Source organism: Dendropsophus ebraccatus, chromosome 3, assembly GCF_027789765.1.
Source record: "Dendropsophus ebraccatus isolate aDenEbr1 chromosome 3, aDenEbr1.pat, whole genome shotgun sequence".
Classification (NCBI taxonomy): Eukaryota; Metazoa; Chordata; class Amphibia; order Anura; family Hylidae; genus Dendropsophus; species Dendropsophus ebraccatus.
The window spans coordinates 179,388,845-179,401,910 of record NC_091456.1 but is presented as its reverse complement, the minus strand read 5'-3'; positions in this window follow the sequence as shown (position 1 = coordinate 179,401,910).

Below are 13,066 nucleotides of genomic sequence, written 5' to 3'. Positions count from 1 at the left end.
TATAGCCATAAATTAATTTCTGAGCGATCATTAAGACCCAAAGGTCCTAACGCTCCGGTTTTTAGAATGAATTCATTTTCTTTTTCCAATAACTTTCTGTGTCGGTCCCCTCCTGTTCTTAAAGGTTCTACTTTGTATAGTCCCAAAAAATTCAGGTGACTTATGTCCCCATTATGTGCCGAGCGTATATGTTGTATAAGTCTGGGGCAACCTTTTCCCGTCGTTATTGATCTCAGATGTTCTGCGAATCTCCGATATAGGGGTCTAATGGTTTTTCCTATGTAGAAGGAACCGCATGAACAGATTACTGCATATACCACAAACGATGTTTTGCAAGTAATGAAACTATTTATTGTAATGCTGTGACCTCCCAGTTGTATCCATTTCACATTTTTCAAATTCTTACAGTGATTACAATGGCCACATTTAAAGTTTCCTAGTGGTAGCTGTTTTGTTAGCCAATTATCCTCCCGTATCTCTTGGGGGTCTATTCGGCCCCTAACCAGCTGGTCCCGCAAATTAGTACTTCTCTTAAAAGACACTAGTGGGCTCTCTTGTGTATATTTGCCCAGAATATCATCTCTCTGTAAAATATGCCAATTTTTATTAAGAGCTGCACGTAGTACCTGGTTCATAGGGCTATGTCTAAAGCTGAAAACACATCTCTCCGTTTTCTTTTTTCGCATAGATTGTTCTATCAGAGTATATCTGTTTAGTTTTCTAGCCCTTTCCAGTGCTCTGTTCACATTGGATTTTGGGTATCCCCTCTCCTCTAGACGCTGACTTAACTCCACTGCCTGTGTCTCAAATTGTTCCACCGTATTGTTTATCCTGCGTAGTCTTACAAACTGTCCATACGGGATTGCTTCCTTTATATGTTGGGGGTGATAACTATCAAATCTCAATAATGAATTTGTAGCAGTTGGTTTTCTATAACTACTTGTTCTTAATGTATCATCCACAACTTCCAGACTCACGTCTAAGAATTCTAGCTTGGAGTCTCCAAAGTTGTGGGTAAAACGCATATTATGTGTATTAGTGTTCAAGTATTCTAAGAATTCCAAGAAGCGTTTTTTACCCCCCGACCATATAATTAATATATCGTCGATATATCTAAGGAATAAGTTGATATCTTTAGCAAATGGGTTATTAATATTGAAAATTTTTTTTTTTCATCCTCCAAATCTGCCAAAAAAATATTAGAAAAAGTAGGGGCTACCGGGGTCCCCATCGCTGTCCCAGCCCGCTGGCAGTACCACCTGCCAGCGAACTGGAACGAGTTATGGGAAAGGACAAAAGAAAGCAATTCACAAATATAATCCACAAAAACCGCATCATGTGAACCAGAGTGTAGCAATCGACGTCGGACCGCCTGCACACCCGCATCCTGCGGGATGCGAGTGTACAGGCTCTCCACGTCAATGCTCACCAATGCAAAAGTGGGGTCCCAGGGGAATTTTTCCAGAATACTTAATAACTCTTTCGTATCCTTTAAGTATGCCGGAATAGTACCCAATAAGGGGCGGAGAATCCAATCCAAATATTTGGAAATTGGTTCAGTGACCGAATTTATACCTGCTACGATCGGTCGCCCTGGAGGGCGGTCGATCGATTTATGTATTTTCGGGATCCAATACCAGTATGGATACTTAGGATATTCATTAAACAATTTCTCCGCAAACCTTTTAGAGAAAAATCCATTTCTACCCCCCTTCTCAGAAGTGATCTCACCTTATCTTTATATCCCCGAATAGGGTTTTCTGGTAGCAATTGGTATGTTGTCTCATCCCCCAACTGGCGATCAGCCTCTAACATATAGTATTGCAGGGGGATTAACACAACATTTCCTCCCTTGTCTGCCGGGCGCACAATAATGTCCTTTTTAGATTTAAACCATTTCAGGGCTTGTTGTTCCCCCACTGATAGGTTAGGACCGATCCGTGGGGTAAATCAACGCATGTACATCTCGGAGTACGTTGGAAGTAAACACATCCAAACTGCAACCGGCAGGCAGGGGAGGATTAAAGGATGATGGAGTTCCCCCCAAAAAAGGAGTATGTTGTGTGTTATCAGATACATCTTCACCATCTTGCAATTGCATTAACATTTCCACTATCTGTTGATCCTGGTCAGAAAAAGATGGGCACATGCTAAAACCCAGGGGTCCAATACTAACGGGTACTTCCCCCACCCCCTTACTATCATCTGAATCATTACTTTTGTGGATTATATTTGTGAATTGCTTTCTTTTGTCCTTTCCCATAACTCGTTCCAGTTCGCTGGCAGGTGGTACTGCCAGCGGGCTGGGACAGCGATGGGGACCCCGGTAGCCCCTACTTTTTCTAATATTTTTTTGGCAGATTTGGAGGATGAAAAAATTTTCAATATTAATAACCCATTTGCTAAAGATATCAACTTATTCCTTAGATATATCGACGATATATTAATTATATGGTCGGGGGGTAAAAAACGCTTCTTGGAATTCTTAGAATACTTGAACACTAATACACATAATATGCGTTTTACCCACAACTTTGGAGACTCCAAGCTAGAATTCTTAGACGTGAGTCTGGAAGTTGTGGATGATACATTAAGAACAAGTAGTTATAGAAAACCAACTGCTACAAATTCATTATTGAGATTTGATAGTTATCACCCCCAACATATAAAGGAAGCAATCCCGTATGGACAGTTTGTAAGACTACGCAGGATAAACAATACGGTGGAACAATTTGAGACACAGGCAGTGGAGTTAAGTCAGCGTCTAGAGGAGAGGGGATACCCAAAATCCAATGTGAACAGAGCACTGGAAAGGGCTAGAAAACTAAACAGATATACTCTGATAGAACAATCTATGCGAAAAAAGAAAACGGAGAGATGTGTTTTCAGCTTTAGACATAGCCCTATGAACCAGGTACTACGTGCAGCTCTTAATAAAAATTGGCATATTTTACAGAGAGATGATATTCTGGGCAAATATACACAAGAGAGCCCACTAGTGTCTTTTAAGAGAAGTACTAATTTGCGGGACCAGCTGGTTAGGGGCCGAATAGACCCCCAAGAGATACGGGAGGATAATTGGCTAACAAAACAGCTACCACTAGGAAACTTTAAATGTGGCCATTGTAATCACTGTAAGAATTTGAAAAATGTGAAATGGATACAACTGGGAGGTCACAGCATTACAATAAATAGTTTCATTACTTGCAAAACATCGTTTGTGGTATATGCAGTAATCTGTTCATGCGGTTCCTTCTACATAGGAAAAACCATTAGACCCCTATATCGGAGATTCGCAGAACATCTGAGATCAATAACGACGGAAAAGGTTGCCCCAGACTTATACAACATATACGCTCGGCACATAATGGGGACATAAGTCACCTGAATTTTTTGGGACTATACAAAGTAGAACCTTTAAGAACAGGAGGGGACCGACACAGAAAGTTATTGGAAAAAGAAAATGAATTCATTCTAAAAACCGGAGCGTTAGGACCTTTGGGTCTTAATGATCGCTCAGAAATTAATTTATGGCTATAATAAAAGGTCCAAATGGTAACATAATAACCTATAAATAATTAATTGCTTATATAATTGTAATATCAATGTCACACATATGTGAGAAATTTGTTTGTTTGTATCTTGCACTAATATTTTAGATGTAATGGTGCCTTTAAGAGACTCCATATAAATGGAGCAGGTGGAGGATATGATGTCATGGCTTTGAAAAAGCGCATTGTAGCGTGAAACGTTCGTTGCCAATCCGCACTTTGTATTACTGACTCTTTTGATGGTGTAATAAAGGAAAACGTGGATATATTGAGCCAGTGCCACATTGCCTCTATTCTTCCATAATTCTTGGACATTGTTCGCTAAAGAGGTGTAGAGCACGGCTACTACCACGCCAGTATCCAAAGAGACGCTATCAGCTGGGTCTCCTACACAGCGGTGAGTGAATAGTGCCGACACCCATTACTGTGAATTGCATTTGGTTCTGCTATGGATCTTAATTCGGGTAGTCAGAGCACATCTAGCACCGGAGAAAATGTTGATATGGAGACACACAACCTAGCGGCATGTATATTGTCTACTCAAATGGATACTATCACCATCTCAGAAGGTCGGGATGATGCAAAGGAATTTTTTCTTATGTGTGACAGAAAAGATGAATTGCAATTACTAAGTGTTAAAGCACTAGAACAACGTATAATATCATTGGCGGACAAAGAAGTGAAACTATTTTGGACAGTGAATTCATTACAATCATATGTGAACAGCAACCGCACTCCAAGGGGTTTGAGAGTATATAAGGACATTTCTCAATTTCATGATGATGAAGAGTTCCTAGAGGAATGGAAACAAGCACATTTATTACATGCTTCAAACCTAACCAAACTGATCCTGAGACGTACAGATAAAGAGTATGCGGAAGTAACTGCAAACTTAATGAAAGCAAAAATGGAACTAAAGACCAGATTATCAGAGTCTGATTTCACAACTTTCCTCAAAAGGTTGAAAAACGCATTGTACCAATTCAGACAGAGATAAAGGAACGAAAACGCACAAAATTTCTCAGAGACAAACAAGATTATGCCTCTACCGAGCTTTACCTGGTTGTTCAAGCCGTGGCCTATGTTCCTGGATTTGGCATGTTTCGGCATTTTCATATCTTAAAAAATTTGCAACTCAATGAACACCTATCTTCAGTATTACATTGGATCAGCAATTACACTTGAGTGCAAAACCGCTTTTTCTTAACTTGGTGCTACAGGTATTTTGTACTGTGCCTTTCATATGTCTGCCAATAAAAGTCGTTGACTGGTTAAGTAACCTACAGTAGACTGTGATTACTCAAGTACATCTATATACTACAGGGACCACCAGGGATTACACCCTACTACTTTAATAGGCATATGTTGCAATCCAGGGAGGTCATATACCACTCCAGGCCCCGTGAGAAGTGCCACAGCCACAGCGGTACTGCAACACCTGCCACATTAAAAGGAGGAATCTACACAAAAAACACCATAGAGTGTCAAACCATACAAAACTAAAAATAGCAAATTTTCATTAAAAAAAAAAAAATTAGAAACTTAAAAAAAACCCTCCTCAGAAAGATTCTTAAATTTTTTTTGGGGGTTCCTTATAACTTTTATCTAATAAAAACTAGTTTACCATTATTGCCCACTTCATGGATTTACCCCTAAAGACAATGCGGTGTCACAATCATCCCCGATGGCATCGCCCATTTTCCTTTTATTTTCTATCCTTTCTAAACACAGTCTAGGCCTCCCGGCTTTAGTCTTCTTCCATCAGTCACAGCATATCTTAGTGATATATGATTATCAGAGGAAAATTTCCCTTTCATGGGTCCATCCCTGGTGACAAATCCTTTAACTTCTAGCATTAGACATTTGAAGAGCTTTTTTGGGATCCGATATCTATTCTTTAGTTTTTAGTGTCAGAAATTGACAGACGTGCATTTCCAGACCATTGAGAGTTTCCGGACCGTTGAAGGATTTGATGATTTCAATGTCCACCAAAATTGTTCTCATCTAAACAACACACTGTATCGCAACCAAATTTTCTCCCCAGTGATTAGGGATTGTTGTGTCTTAGTTGTGATGCCTTAAAGGAATCCTCCGATAAGTTTTCAGCTAAGATTCAGTAAATGGCTGTGCGATCCTAATAGTGTCAACAGTTTCTCGAAACAAGGTGCTTAAAGGGATACTCTGTCATTTTAAAACTTTTTATATGGTGCTGCCCTTATATATAACATAAAAAACATCCTATAATTTAGTCAGCAATGCAGGTAGGGTTCGGCCAAGGAAGGAACGGACACGGACTGTAAGTCCTGAACTTGCACCCACTAGCTGTCCTTGCCTACTTGTCTTGGACAGCCCTAGGTGACCGCAGGCAACTGGGCGACAGCCCCTTACCTGCGATATCATGAAACACAAAAGAAAGACAAGACGAACAAACACAAAATGGTAGCCATATGTTGCTGAGGTCAAACCATATGAGCAATGCGGTACAAAAGTCAGGAAACCGGGTATAGGGAAATAGACATAGAAGATGCAAGGGTTCACCTAGCACGCTTTCAAGAAAGACTAATAGCCAGTGGGGGTTATGAGACTAAGGGAACATTATATAGGTTGTCAGGGGTCTTCTCCAAAATGTATTAGAAGATTCAAACCTCTTGCAGAGAGACATGGACCCAGGGCATCCCTGGTTGCCAGAGACCACTGTTGGGTATCCATGACCTCTCTGGAAGGGAGACAAAGAGGATCTAGCTAAGAAGGCTGTTAGGACTCGGGCTATGCGTTTGGCTCGGCATCCTTAGCAGCCAGACTGCATGTCAGGTTTTGCTCTGCTCTGCTATTCATGTTGTAGTAGTGGCCAGTATTCACTCCCTGACAGATCAGCATAGGTGTAGTGAGTTCACTAATCAATGACTGAAGGCTGACTCAATAGTCAGCTGTCAGTATCTGGGCAGGACCTGGAGCCTCAGCCCCAATCACGCCTTGGGGGCTGGGACTACAGGTCCCATAAGTATAATCCCCTGTCTCAGTATCTTGCCTGCGATAGAGCCTAATACTCATAGTGTTTTCTTGACCTCGCGTTTCCTGACTTAGATACTCCTGTGTACCGGACCTTTTGGCTTGTATTTTGACTATCCATTGGACACGTTTTTGTACCTCGCCGCTAGACTGTTGCTGACCCGGAATTCTCACCTCGCTCTTATTGTGTGTGTCTGTCTTGTTTTGTTTCGTGTTGCACCTAGCAGTACAGGGACTGCCGTCCAGTTGTCCGTTTGCCACCTAGGGCATCTGGGGCAAGCAGGTAGGGCCAGTGGGGCGGGTGCCAGCTTCAGGGCTCACCTGTCCTTGTGTCTCCCTGTCCCTATCCTGACAAAGGCCAAGTACTGTAAGTATCTGACAACTTAGTAGAGTTGATCGAGCGCTTAACTACTTAAGTCACGAGTGACAAGCCTCACTGAAATCAATGGGAGACTCGAGTATTTAACCAGGTGCCCCCTGCTTGTTTTTTTTTTTCTTTCTAATTTTTCTATAAGAATTATGGAAGAATAGAGGCAATGTGGCACTGGCTCAATATATCCACGTTTTCCTTTATTACACCATCAAAAGAGTCAGTAATACAAAGTGCGGATTGGCAACGAACGTTTCACGCTACAATGCGCTTTTTCAAAGCCATGACATCATATCCTCCACCTGCTCCATTTATATGGAGTCTCTTAAAGGCACCATTACATCTAAAATATTAGTGCAAGATACAAACAAACAAATTTCTCACATATGTGTGACATTGATATTACAATTATATAAGCAATTAATTATTTATAGGTTATTATGTTACCATTTGGACCTTTTATTATAGCCATAAATTAATTTCTGAGCGATCATTAAGACCCAAAGGTCCTAACGCTCCGGTTTTTAGAATGAATTCATTTTCTTTTTCCAATAACTTTCTGTGTCGGTCCCCTCCTGTTCTTAAAGGTTCTACTTTGTATAGTCCCAAAAAATTCAGGTGACTTATGTCCCCATTATGTGCCGAGCGTATATGTTGTATAAGTCTGGGGCAACCTTTTCCCGTCGTTATTGATCTCAGATGTTCTGCGAATCTCCGATATAGGGGTCTAATGGTTTTTTCCTATGTAGAAGGAACCGCATGGAACAGATTACTGCATATACCACAAACGATGTTTTGCAAGTAATGAAACTATTTATTGTAATGCTGTGACCTCCCAGTTGTATCCATTTCACATTTTTCAAATTCTTACAGTGATTACAATGGCCACATTTAAAGTTTCCTAGTGGTAGCTGTTTTGTTAGCCAATTATCCTCCCGTATCTCTTGGGGGTCTATTCGGCCCCTAACCAGCTGGTCCCGCAAATTAGTACTTCTCTTAAAAGACACTAGTGGGCTCTCTTGTGTATATTTGCCCAGAATATCATCTCTCTGTAAAATATGCCAATTTTTATTAAGAGCTGCACGTAGTACCTGGTTCATAGGGCTATGTCTAAAGCTGAAAAACACATCTCTCCGTTTTCTTTTTTCGCATAGATTGTTCTATCAGAGTATATCTGTTTAGTTTTCTAGCCCTTTCCAGTGCTCTGTTCACATTGGATTTTGGGTATCCCTCTCTCCTCTAGACGCTGACTTAACTCCACTGCCTGTGTCTCAAATTGTTCCACCGTATTGTTTATCCTGCGTAGTCTTACAAACTGTCCATACGGGATTGCTTCCTTTATATGTTGGGGGTGATAACTATCAAATCTCAATAATGAATTTGTAGCAGTTGGTTTTCTATAACTACTTGTTCTTAATGTATCATCCACAACTTCCAGACTCACGTCTAAGAATTCTAGCTTGGAGTCTCCAAGTTGTGGGTAAAACGCATATTATGTGTATTAGTGTTCAAGTATTCTAAGAATTCCAAGAAGCGTTTTTTACCCCCCGACCATATAATTAATATATCGTCGATATATCTAAGGAATAAGTTGATATCTTTAGCAAATGGGTTATTAATATTGAAAATTTTTTTTTTTCATCCTCCAAATCTGCCAAAAAAATATTAGAAAAAGTAGGGGGCTACCGGGGTCCCCATCGCTGTCCCAGCCCGCTGGCAGTACCACCTGCCAGCGAACTGGAACGAGTTATGGGAAAGGACAAAGAAAGCAATTCACAAATATAATCCACAAAAACCGCATCATGTGAACCAGAGTGTAGCAATCGACGTCGGACCGCCTGCACACCCGCATCCTGCGGGATGCGAGTGTACAGGCTCTCCACGTCAATGCTCACCAATGCAAAAGTGGGGTCCCAGGGGAATTTTTCCAGAATACTTAATAACTCTTTCGTATCCTTTAAGTATGCCGGAATAGTACCCAATAAGGGGCGGAGAATCCAATCCAAATATTTGGAAATTGGTTCAGTGACCGAATTTATACCTGCTACGATCGGTCGCCCTGGAGGGCGGTCGATCGATTTATGTATTTTCGGGATCCAATACCAGTATGGATACTTAGGATATTCATTAAACAATTTCTCCGCAAACCTTTTAGAGAAAAAATCCATTTCTACCCCCCTTCTCAGAAGTGATCTCACCTTATCTTTATATCCCCGAATAGGGTTTTCTGGTAGCAATTGGTATGTTGTCTCATCCCCCAACTGGCGATCAGCCTCTAACATATAGTATTGCAGGGGGATTAACACAACATTTCCTCCCTTGTCTGCCGGGCGCACAATAATGTCCTTTTTAGATTTAAACCATTTCAGGGCTTGTTGTTCCCCCACTGATAGGTTAGACCGATCCGTGGGGTAAATCAACGCATGTACATCTCGGAGTACGTTGGAAGTAAACACATCCAAACTGCAACCGGCAGGCAGGGGAGGATTAAAGGATGATGGAGTTCCCCCCAAAAAAGGAGTATGTTGTGTGTTATCAGATACATCTTCACCATCTTGCAATTGCATTAACATTTCCACTATCTGTTGATCCTGGTCAGAAAAAGATGGGCACATGCTAAAACCCAGGGGTCCAATACTAACGGGTACTTCCCCCACCCCCTTACTATCATCTGAATCATTACTTTTGTGGATTATATTTGTGAATTGCTTTCTTTTGTCCTTTCCCATAACTCGTTCCAGTTCGCTGGCAGGTGGTACTGCCAGCGGGCTGGGACAGCGATGGGGACCCCGGTAGCCCCTACTTTTTCTAATATTTTTTTGGCAGTTTTGGAGGATGAAAAAAAAAAATTTTCAATATTAATAACCCATTTGCTAAAGATATCAACTTATTCCTTAGATATATCGACGATATATTAATTATATGGTCGGGGGGGTAAAAAACGCTTCTTGGAATTCTTAGAATACTTGAACACTAATACACATAATATGCGTTTTACCCACAACTTTGGAGACTCCAAGCTAGAATTCTTAGACGTGAGTCTGGAAGTTGTGGATGATACATTAAGAACAAGTAGTTATAGAAAACCAACTGCTACAAATTCATTATTGAGATTTGATAGTTATCACCCCCAACATATAAAGGAAGCAATCCCGTATGGACAGTTTGTAAGACTACGCAGGATAAACAATACGGTGGAACAATTTGAGACACAGGCAGTGGAGTTAAGTCAGCGTCTAGAGGAGAGGGGATACCCAAAATCCAATGTGAACAGAGCACTGGAAAGGGCTAGAAAACTAAACAGATATACTCTGATAGAACAATCTATGCGAAAAAAGAAAACGGAGAGATGTGTTTTCAGCTTTAGACATAGCCCTATGAACCAGGTACTACGTGCAGCTCTTAATAAAAATTGGCATATTTTACAGAGAGATGATATTCTGGGCAAATATACACAAGAGAGCCCACTAGTGTCTTTTAAGAGAAGTACTAATTTGCGGGACCAGCTGGTTAGGGGCCGAATAGACCCCAAGAGATACGGGAGGATAATTGGCTAACAAAACAGCTACCACTAGGAAACTTTAAATGTGGCCATTGTAATCACTGTAAGAATTTGAAAAATGTGAAATGGATACAACTGGGAGGTCACAGCATTACAATAAATAGTTTCATTACTTGCAAAACATCGTTTGTGGTATATGCAGTAATCTGTTCATGCGGTTCCTTCTACATAGGAAAAACCATTAGACCCCTATATCGGAGATTCGCAGAACATCTGAGATCAATAACGACGGGAAAAGGTTGCCCCAGACTTATACAACATATACGCTCGGCACATAATGGGGACATAAGTCACCTGAATTTTTTGGGACTATACAAAGTAGAACCTTTAAGAACAGGAGGGGACCGACACAGAAAGTTATTGGAAAAAGAAAATGAATTCATTCTAAAAACCGGAGCGTTAGGACCTTTGGGTCTTAATGATCGCTCAGAAATTAATTTATGGCTATAATAAAAGGTCCAAATGGTAACATAATAACCTATAAATAATTAATTGCTTATATAATTGTAATATCAATGTCACACATATGTGAGAAATTTGTTTGTTTGTATCTTGCACTAATATTTTAGATGTAATGGTGCCTTTAAGAGACTCCATATAAATGGAGCAGGTGGAGGATATGATGTCATGGCTTTGAAAAAGCGCATTGTAGCGTGAAACGTTCGTTGCCAATCCGCACTTTGTATTACTGACTCTTTTGATGGTGTAATAAAGGAAAACGTGGATATATTGAGCCAGTGCCACATTGCCTCTATTCTTCCATAATTCTTGGACATTGTTCGCTAAAGAGGTGTAGAGCACGGCTACTACCACGCCAGTATCCAAAGAGACGCTATCAGCTGGGTCTCCTACACAGCGGTGAGTGAATAGTGCCGACACCCATTACTGTGAATTGCATTTGGTTCTGCTATGGATCTTAATTCGGGTAGTCAGAGCACATCTAGCACCGGAGAAAATGTTGATATGGAGACACACAACCTAGCGGCATGTATATTGTCTACTCAAATGGATACTATCACCATCTCAGAAGGTCGGGATGATGCAAAGGAATTTTTTCTTATGTGTGACAGAAAAGATGAATTGCAATTACTAAGTGTTAAAGCACTAGAACAACGTATAATATCATTGGCGGACAAAGAAGTGAAACTATTTTGGACAGTGAATTCATTACAATCATATGTGAACAGCAACCGCACTCCAAGGGGTTTGAGAGTATATAAGGACATTTCTCAATTTCATGATGATGAAGAGTTCCTAGAGGAATGGAAACAAGCACATTTATTACATGCTTCAAACCTAACCAAACTGATCCTGAGACGTACAGATAAAGAGTATGCGGAAGTAACTGCAAACTTAATGAAAGCAAAAATGGAACTAAAGACCAGATTATCAGAGTCTGATTTCACAACTTTCCTCAAAAAGGTTGAAAAACGCATTGTACCAATTCAGACAGAGATAAAGGAACGAAAACGCACAAAATTTCTCAGAGACAAACAAGATTATGCCTCTAACCGAGTGTTTAATTGGAATCAAAAACGGGGAAGATTCCCAAGAAGACGTAAAACTCAACAACAGCAACAACAAAAGAAATCTACTGATTACTGGACCACAGACTCGGGTTCGGATTCCAGCCAAACAGAGGAGGGACAGACTCCAAGGACTAATCATCACAACCTGAGTGCTCCAAGTGGAGCTAGGGAGGTAACCCCTTTAGGAAACATACAAGAAGGGGCCGAAAAACCCAAAAACACAGGTGTCAAGAGAAAGCAGGTCTCTTGGAGAAAGTAGAGGATCCTGCCCTCAGGCACACCACAGGTACTGTAGATGATATGAGTAGTCCCACTGTAACCACTGCTATATATACCGCAAATGAGATTATTAATCTGACAAACTATACACTTTCCCTAGACTGTGTTAAATTGCTTAAGAGGGGGTTGAATTATTGTCTTTATCAAGATTTTGACTATATGGAGTTCTATTCAGATCTACATCGGGGAATTAGAAAGCTTAACCTAAAACGTTTTTTTGCCACAAAAAGTAATGATTCAGATGATAGTAAGGGGGTGGGGGAAGTACCCGTTAGTATTGGACCCCTGGGTTTTAGCATGTGCCCATCTTTTTCTGACCAGGATCAACAGATAGTGGAAATGTTAATGCAATTGCAAGATGGTGAAGATGTATCTGATAACACACAACATACTCCTTTTTTGGGGGGAACTCCATCATCCTTTAATCCTCCCCTGCCTGCCGGTTGCAGTTTGGATGTGTTTACTTCCAACGTACTCCGAGATGTACATGCGTTGATTTACCCCACGGATCGGTCTAACCTATCAGTGGGGGAACAACAAGCCCTGAAATGGTTTAAATCTAAAAAGGACATTATTGTGCGCCCGGCAGACAAGGGAGGAAATGTTGTGTTAATCCCCCTGCAATACTATATGTTAGAGGCTGATCGCCAGTTGGGGGATGAGACAACATACCAATTGCTACCAGAAAACCCTATTCGGGGATATAAAGATAAGGTGAGATCACTTCTGAGAAGGGGGGTAGAAATGGATTTTTTCTCTAAAAGGT